Below are 10,138 nucleotides of genomic sequence, written 5' to 3'. Positions count from 1 at the left end.
CTGCATAAGGTTCACCTTTTGGATATCAAAGCCTTTATTACTTATGGCTGCAGGTGGTACATATTAGCTGAGCATGAATCTTAATTCAATCTAATAAAAACTTAAATTGTGCCCCTGCTATTATTGCACAGAAAATGATATTAAATGATTGCAAAAACCACCTTATGGTAAATCATTTCTTCCCGTCAGAGACATTAAATTTTAAAAGAATAATGTTACCATCTTGCACCACATACGTCTTTCCCTCTTGTCTGTACTTGCCGGCAGCCTTGACAGCTGATTCACTACCCAATTCCTTCAAATCCTCAAATTTCATTACCTCTTTCAGCTTCATCCGGGGGCATACTGCAAGTTTCTGCTCTAGAACACCACTGAAAGGAATAATGGGTTCACCTCCATGCCCCTAAACCTAAGAATGTATTTTTGGTAGACATTTATTCTTCTTTCTTTGATAGTCCTTTTCAGTCATATTCACCAAGTAAACAACAGGTTTCGCACTCAATAACTGAAATGTATTCTGCATCTCAACATCAGCATCTTTCCAATCACTAAGTCTAACATCTTTTCCTTCCTCAAGCCATGCCTTGACCTTTGTGCATCACTCCATTCCTATTTTTAACTGCTTATCATTGCTCCGCTTCATGGACTTTTCAAGGTCTTCCATCCTTCTTTCCATTAACTCAAGATCCCTTAAACGTAGCTCTTCAGTTATCACTTCTAAATCCCTTACAGGGTCAACAATATCCTCTACGTAAATAACATCTGAATCGTCAAATGCCCTACAAACATGAAAAATTCCATCCACTGCCCGAATGTGAGAAAGAAAATTGTTTCGAAGCCCCTCTCCTTGATGTGCTTTATACTCTGAGGTAGTTGCCTGTTTAAGAGCAACAGCTAAGCCAGTTATGGTATGATTGTGAGGACCACCTTGAAGACCAGGAAACACAGTTGCATTAATCTTTTTCTCATAATCATACTTAACCTCTTGCCCCTGCTTGTTAATTTCTTTGATGCCCTTTCTATAAAATATCATTGCACCACGAAGACCACGGAGTGACTTGTGTGTAGTAGTGGTCACTACATCTGCAAACTCAAAAGGAGATGGAACTACACCAGCTGCAACAAGTCCACTTATGTGTGCCATGTCCGCCAACAACACAGCTTTTTGCTTGTCACAAACCTTGCGCATCTGAGCATAGTCATAATGGCGTGCATAAGCACTAGCACCAGCAATCTTAAGTTTAGGCCTGAATAGGACTACACTCTTCTCCAGCTGGACATAATCAATATAGCCTGTAGATTCATCCAATCTATAAGGCATTGTTTCAAAAAAAATTGAAACTGCTGAGATCTTTTTAGTATCGGTCTGGTAACCATGAGACAGATGACCACCATGTGGAAGATCAAGTGTCATGATACGATTATGGGGCTTCAACAAAGCAGTGTAAACTTGAAAATTAGCCGGAGAGCCTGACAAGGGTTATACATTAACTCCCCATTTATCTGGATCCAAACCAAATGCTTCCAATGCTCTTTTCTGACATAACGACTCTGCCATGTCAATGAATTCATTTCCTCCATAGTATCTTGCACCAGGATAGCCTTCACTGTATTTATTGGTCATGACTGATCCTACAGCCTGCATGACTGATAATGAAGTAAAGTTCTCTGAAGGGATAAGTTCAATACCCTTCCATTATCGATTTTTTCAAGTTCTATGATATTCGCAATCTCGGGATCGACCTCCTCCAGTGGAGCATTCAGCTGCTTTGGACAAATGACATGGGACTTTTGTTTTTCGAGACGAGAGTAGTCGGCCTCGTTGGAAAGAGCAACAGTAGATTACAGAGCTCTTTATAACATAGCCGATCCGGACCTAAACAAGGGTGAACTGGAGATTTTTCGCATGGTCGCTATTTCCATAGCAATGCTTTGCACCCCTGCAACTCCAAATATCAAATGCCCTCTGTCCCCAATATAACAGGCATTCAACCATGAAGCCACGCCAACGCCTTAGAGGAACCCAAAAGCACGATAACGGAAACAGAAACATAATAATGGAAACAGTCCTCCGTTGTTTTCGAATCACACATAAATATTAGCCCTTGAATGTCTCCCTTCACGCCACCAGCTGTTGAAATTTGCTTTATAATCTCCCTTTCCAATTGTCATCAGCTTGGCCTTAATTCCTATTCAGAAGCCACCTCACATCTCTTGCTCGGAACAATCAAAGAATAAAACAAAATGCGGTTGAAGCGCTGTAACATTTCCAAATGCTGCACGGTTTTCTTTATCTGCAATTTGCATTGATGCCGTGTCACTAGCAAGCTGAACAATTCTCGGCTTATATCCACGTCCCATTTATTTATATTCTTGATAACCATCTGGAGAAACCCGCAATGTGAATGCCCTGTCCATCTGGAATAAGAAGATTTATCAAAGACTGTGCCTGATACTCGGCAGACAGCTTCCCTTAAATCATTACAATAAACATCTGTGCGTATCCTTTATAACATAATATTTCACCGCGAAATATCTCACATTTTTATAACACATGATGTTGCGCCCTCAAATAACATAGTATTTATGTTTTGCATGCTGGAAATTGCAGTTGTATTAAGAAAATCAATATCTACAATTTGAAATTCTCCCGGTCGAGCCTCCTTTGTCGTGGGTATGTTCTCAGGGTAATGTATTTTGCATTTGTCATCATCATATTAGTAACATGATTTGCAGCGTGCTCTTTCAAACTATCAATCCAACTATAACCAACACCATCGCTGAAATGCTCTTTTTGCTTCTAGAAAATAGATGCACGTCCTAAGAGGGTTTTCAGGCATGCTAAATGTAACCCAATATCAAAGGCCAGTTGAAGTGATAGATACACCACCAGTGGATCAATGACTAAAGCATAATCTTCAGACAAACAGTACGCTGACAGAAGGCCCATATGCTTCAAGCATGCCAGCTGAGAACATAATACTCTCTATGATTTGTGGAATTTAATAGATTTTTTGTCTGGAGGATTCAACACAAAAACTCTTGCAAGTCTCCCACATTAGTATGGACATCCTTCACAATCACCCATGAGCCAGAATTCAGAGATAACTCCCTTAATGTACTTGATGCCAATCCCACAATAGCTGCATCATCATAGGGTGCCTCCTTGAACACACTGTCACTGCTCTCATCAACATTCCTGGAGGGAAGCAAAACTCTGTACAATAGGCATGCTAGGATTTGGACCTTCACTGAAAACTCGAACCAATTCCCAATTTCGTAGCACGCTACGAAACCAGCTAAACAGGTAGCGCTGCGAAACTGCTAAAAGAATTCTGGTGCTGCGAAAACACCCTGTCTTTAAGCTAGGCTAAAATTTTTTTGACAACAGCATTTTCAGTGATAACATAAGGGAGATTGAAGTTTGCTTGACAATAATGCTTAAGATCTCAAGTTAGTTAAAGTGTTAATCTCTTAGAATTAGTCTCTAAACCATAGATTTTGGTGTGCTTCTAAGTTTACGAATTCAAAATTGATAATATAATTGATGATCTAATTTATAGGCTTAAATTAGACTGAAAAATACAATAATCCACATACTTTGCACTTGCACTGCTACAACTACATGTACCTGTACCTGTACTACTACCTATACCTGTACCTGTACTCTGTTGCAACCTGTTCACAATCTCCATATACCTGACATCCTTCTAACCTACCTACAAGATCCTATCTTGTAAGTATTCCCCATAGGATCTCATAGCGGCAAAGTGATTTACCAGAACCTGCATGCTAAGAGCATTTGCCACCCTGTTCTCATTTCCTTTGATGTACCTGATCTCGAAGTCAAACTCACTTATCTTGTCCAACCATCTAGCTTCCCTGATGTTCAGATTTGGTTGGTCAAATAAAAACCTCAACCCAATATCAGTACAAACCTCCTGCCAAGAAGATAATGCCTCCACATCTTCAATGCATGTATGATTGCTGCTAACTGAAAATCATGTGTTAGGTAGTTGCTTGCACTCATTTAGTTTTAGTGACTCATATAATACCACCGATCCATCCTTCATAAGGACTCCACCAAGTCCTTTCTTGCAAGTATCTGTACATAATACAAACCCTTTGTTTGGATCTACAATCTTTAACACTGGTGCATGTGTCAACAACTGCTTAAGCTACTCAAAACTAGCCTCACACTCCTCTGTCCATTTAAAATTCTTACCTTTCCTCTGTAATGATGTAATAGGATTAGAAATCTGTGAGAAGTTCCCAATGAACCTCCTGTAATAGCCTGCCAACCCCATGAAAGATCTCACCTCATCCACATTTCTAGGAGCTACCCACTCCATGATGGCCCTTATCTTTTATGGATCTACTGCAATGCCCTCCTTGGAAACAACATGTCCCAAGTAATGTACCTTAGTGTGAAATAAAAAACACTTGCTTAGCTTAGCATACAACTGATGCTCTCTCAACAATCTCAAAACTACTACTAAATGCTCGACATGCTCTTCCTCATTTTTAGAATATACCAATATATCATCAATGAACACAATGACAAAATTATCCAAATATAGACATAACACAATATTCATCAAGCACATAAATGTAGCTAGAGCATTAGTTAAACCGAATGGAACTACAACAAACTTATAATGCCCATACTTGGTCCAGAATGCGGTCTTCTTTGATGCATACTTGATGGTATCCTGATCTCAAATCAATCTTCGAGAACATTGTTGCTCCCTTTAGTTGAACAAACAAATAATCAATCCTCGGTAATGGGTACCTGCTCTTGATGGTCACTTTGTTCAACTGCCTGTAATTAATGAAAATTTTGAGAGTACCATCCTTCTTCTTTACAAAAGATACCCGTGCGCCCCAAGGTGATAAACTTGGTCTAATGTATCCCTTGTCCAACATTTCCTTCAAATCTACCAACACAGGTGTGCTCATCCTGTAAGGTGCTTTTGATGTTGGAGCTGCCCCTGGCACTAACTCAATAGGTCTACTTCCCTGTGAGGTGGAAACTCTTAAATCTCCTCAGAAAATACATCCTGAAATTGCTGTAGAACTGGGTACCTTCTCAAAATATCTGCATCCTCAACTTCCTTACCCTTGTTAGTAGAAATATGCACTACGAATAACAAACACCCTTTCCTGTAACTGTGCTTTGCCTGCATAGCTATCACCATCCTAACTGATGTGGCTTTCTTATTTCTCTACAAGGCTCATCGTTCCCCACTGTCATCCACACACTTAATTGCTTTGTCATAACAATCTACATTGGTTCTATGGAGGTACAACCAATCCATGCCCAACAAAATATTGTATGATCCTAATAGTAATACATTCAAATGTGATGCGGTAGGCATACCATTCAAATCAACTGCACAAGCTCTTACCCAATGATGAAATCACTTCTTTGTACCTGTAGCCAACTGTGCTAACTAAGATTTTGCATGAAATTCCTTAAACCACACTTATCTAATAAGTCAGTACTAACATAACTATAATTATATCGATGGTCAATCAAAATAGAAATAACTTGATCACAAGCTTATCATCCATCTCAACGATATATGCATGATGGTTTGCCTGTTTGTTATCTAATGCTGCATAAATATGAAGAAAGCTCTGACCAATATCCCCAACATTTTGTGCCTCCCACACATTATATATCTGAGGCATACCACCATGATTTTGTGGAAAATCTCTCTAAGATTCTCCTTACCACATGTCCAACACTCCAACTAACCAATACCCTCACCTCTATGTTGTTGTTGTGACCCATGTCCCTATCTAGATGCATTGAACCTCTTTTGCGGTGCCACATTTTTCTTTCTCATCTGCATTCTGAGGCTTTGTTCTTTTCGACTTCCATTTACCTTTAACTTTGTCTTTTCCTTTCCATCCTTGCTGAGATTAATTCTTATGCTTTGACAATTCATAACAATGTTTCAATTTCCCAATAACTTCCGCAAGTGATCGAGGCTCATCATACTCAATCTGATCTCTAAATGCTAATGGAAATCCACTAACAAATCACTGAACTTTATCCTTCTCATCTTTAAGATATGATACATACCTCAATACCTCCAGAAATGTAGTCATGTACTCTTCATCTATCAATGATACCATCTTTATCTCATAGAATTCTTTGGCCTTACTATCGTAGTACCTTTATGACAAGTACTTCTTCCTGAAAATCCTCTTGAACTCATGCCAACTCAAGTCCTCTGTCCTAATGTCTTTGACCTGCTTCACATCTTCCCACCAAATGTTTGCTTTACCTTTCAAACTGAAGATAACAATTCTATCCATCATGTTTTCTATGTACTCATGCAACTCAAAGAATTTGTTCATCCCAAGTATCCAAGCCTCTACATCTTCCAGTTTCTTCAGGCATCCATCAAAAGTAGGTGGCTTCGATTTCTTAAACTCATTTGGCAAGTATCCCTATCACTCCTCCTGTAAGGGTGATAATGATGATGATCATGATTCCCATCAAAATTAGAACTAGAATAATACCTGTATCCATCATCTCTCCTATCTGGAGTATGCAACAATCTACCATCTCTAACAGTGTCATCTTTATCTGACCTGTAACCACCATGAGACCTACTTCCATATGCCCCATTTGTTCTGTCCTTCCATCCATGGATGATCCGAAGTGGCCCTTGTCACTGAAATTCTGACAAACTTTGAAGAAGTATCGCATTAATCTCTTCTTGTTTCTCTTGTGCCTGTATGATCCTCTCATTGTCTGCCTTAAAAATCCTTATTTCTTCCTTCAAGCTTCTCAATGTTTCTGCCAAATCAGAAGAGTTCTCAACACCACGTTGCTCATTTGATTCATAGGGAGAGTCTTTGTATTCTGCCATCTTGCTAGTCATTTTGATCTCTTTCCTGTAAGGCATACTATGTTAGCTAAACAAAATTACAAAAAACCAATGTACCTTAGCATAATTCGGAGAGGATATCTCATCTGCAAGATCATAAAATCAGTGTGATACATGTATAACATAATCATGACAACATATATACCTATAATGCATAAACACATAACCATGTAACCATCAGTCTAGCTAGAGTCTAGTCATCAATGCATGATCATATCAACTACAGATACCATGATCTCATGCATGACAACACAACCATACCAATGTACACTGACAATAAACAAGCATAAACAATATGTAGAAAATCATACATTCATGACGACACATTTTACAACAAAAACATTCTCTTCCACATGGAAACATCACTACAACCATGATTGATACCATGCATACGTAACAAACACATAGACCACAAGGATGATTAATCACATGTGAAAACGACATGAATTCATGACCACACACCACTTATCCAGTCCGAGGGGTGAACCATGCTCTGGTACCACTTTGTAAGACCCTCCTCCCACCTCTACCTAGGTAACAGACCAACCAGGGTAAAGATGTGATGAGAGGCTACTATGATTGGATTCAACCTCCTATGTTACCTTAAGGAAGTGGAATCAACAGAAAAAAAAACATACATACCTTCCACATTAGCTATAGGACTCCTAGAAACCATCCCAACCACTCAGGTAGCTAGCCCCTTGGTCCCACTGAAGTTTTTGACCACTTGACCTCTGGACGCTCCCATGCTATAGACCTGCCAATGTCCAGGAGGATATGGATGCTCTCATGACATGGCACTTGTTATGAGAGCATCTAGGGACTATTTTTATCAGTTTCGTGCCAGCGTCCCAAGGATTTGAGCCAATTTTTCAGGCCCAGATCCCAGGTCACTACCCAGATCAAAATAGTAAGATAACAGGGAAACAATGATTCAAAAGTAAATACTTGAACAAGCCCTTAACTAGACCCTTCCAAACCATGACAGACATTTTTTCAAACACATCACAAATATGTAATCTACAGGTGTAAACAATAGATTTAAGCATAGGGATCTCATACTTATCTAAGAATCGCTAAGGACCATTGCTCCCTCATATCATTTTCTGTATTATCATCTACTAGGTCATAGATACATTGTCCATTCATTTACAAGTAAAAACATGACGAGATCCATACATAGACATTGTCATAAAACACATACACAACCAACATAATAGCAGAAAAAATACCAATGAAATCACAACCATATGATCCACATATAAAGCAGTATAATACTCATAGAAATACAAGGAGAAATAACCTTATATTGATGATGAAAAATCCAAACCCTGGATGGGACTACCATGTTCCACCCGACCATAGAATGGATGAGAAAAATCTCTCTTCAACCATTCACCCCCTTGCCATATTCCAAGCATGAATTTGGGACTCAAACCAAAAGAACCAACCAGGGCATCTCGAGGCTAAACCACCTCACCCTCATTAATAGAAACCAAGCTTTACCCTAATCCATCCTGGATCACTAGGCCAACACAATGAACATATCATAAAAGACTTTACCATGATCTCCACTAGATCACTAGGCAAAACAAGCATGGATAACACCATATTTCTCTAGCTACATCGTGTGGAATTTTCCTGTGTCCTAGTCTCTCAAGCTTTACCGCAATCCACAATTCGATTCAGGGATCACTAGGCCCTAAAATGGGACACCACCCTCTAGGATTTACCATATATCTCGCCATTCACCGGAAAGGTTTCCTAGGTCTAATGAAGGGAAACCACCTCTAGGATTTATCGTATATCCCATCATTCATCGGCAAGGATTCCTAGGCCCACCGAGGCAACACAATCTTGTCTTTACTGCAACCCACGATCTGGCTCAGGGGTCACTAGGCCAATGGACTTACCATGATCCATAGTCCAGTTTAGGGACCACTAGGTCATGTGCTCTATCATTCAGAGATCCACCTCACTCAGCCTCGAATCCATCCAGAAATTCAGCTTAATCAAAGCATGAGAACCCCATCACACCATGGCTATCTGGAAATAAAATCTATGATGAAAACACTTTCACACCTGGCAAAACCCATTCCATAACAAAAAAAAGACCACATGCAATACCATGCATGCCAAATATAGCAAAGAATATACACATGCAAATCGATACCTGCAAAGAATTCTTTTGTAGCTGCTTGATCCTACTCTTCCTTGCTTGATATTTGCTTCCTCTTTCCTTCTTTGCATTTCTTGATCCAATGCCAAAGTGCTCTAAGAAAACTCTAAGTGTCCAAGAGTGAGAGAAAGAGAGAGAATAATGAGAGAGTTTCAAAATTGAATTGACAAAATGTTACAAACTGATCCTCATAAGCCTTTTTATCAATGAGGCCTATTTTTTCTTCATTTTCCATTATTTTCCTCCTCACATGAAACCTGTGACCTTTTTTCCTTCCTTTTCTCCTAATTTCCTTTATTTTCATAAATAAATGTGCCAAAAATTCCATTTTTCCTTTCCAAAGCCTTAGCCATTTCCTTTTCCAATTTCTTTAGCCATAATAAACCGAATGAACACCCACTAGGATCTTTTGCCCAACATTCAACTTGGAATAAGTGTCCCATCAACCATGGTTATTATTTTTCCTTTATTACTTTTATTAGATGGAATTTTCACCAGGGTTGTTACAATAGTGCGCTTGGAAAATGCAAGGAGATATTTTGGGCGCAAGGGCACACTTTTAAAGGATGAAGGGCTTAAGGGAATAGGCTTCAGGGCTTCAGGATGCGCTCATATTCTTAAGAGAGAGACAGATAATCAAAGAAGGGTGTAGGGTGCATGTTTGAAGGACAAAGGAGAAGGATTCGACTTCCCAAGTGTGATGTATGCTTAAAGGAGAGAAGGAGGGTGTAGGGAACACTCCTGAAGACCAAAGGATGGAGCTCCGTGCCTTCGGGGTGTGGTCATGCGCTCAGGAGACAAAAGAGTGCACATGGTGCAAATCTCATGGTTAAAGGATGAAGCTTCGTGCCTTCGGAGTGTGCTCATGCACTCAAAGGGTCAATGGGGCACATGGCATAAGTCCAAAGGCTGAAGGATGAAGCTTAAGGCCTTTAGGGTATGCTCATGCACTCAAGGAGGGCACACATCTTCAAGTCGAAGGAGTGTGCTGAAAGGAAGGCTTGGTTTCACAAAGGGCTCAATTCAAAACAAGGAAGGGGAAAGATGCCTTAGG

At 39.7% G+C, this 10,138-nt stretch overlaps 1 pseudogene; it reads right to left on the bottom strand.

Annotated features, from left to right (window-relative positions):
* Window positions 1-351: 351 nt before the first annotated feature.
* On the bottom strand, window positions 352-1,709 carry LOC149180718 (serine hydroxymethyltransferase, mitochondrial pseudogene; annotated as a pseudogene).
* Between the last annotated feature and the right edge of the window lie 8,429 nt (window positions 1,710-10,138).

This window comes from Pinus tabuliformis, chromosome 3_2, assembly GCF_031772625.1.
Source record: "Pinus tabuliformis cultivar Carrire ecotype Pingquan chromosome 3_2, CPIR1, whole genome shotgun sequence".
Taxonomy (NCBI): Eukaryota; Viridiplantae; Streptophyta; class Pinopsida; order Pinales; family Pinaceae; genus Pinus; species Pinus tabuliformis.
This window is presented reverse-complemented; position numbering and strand designations above follow the sequence as displayed.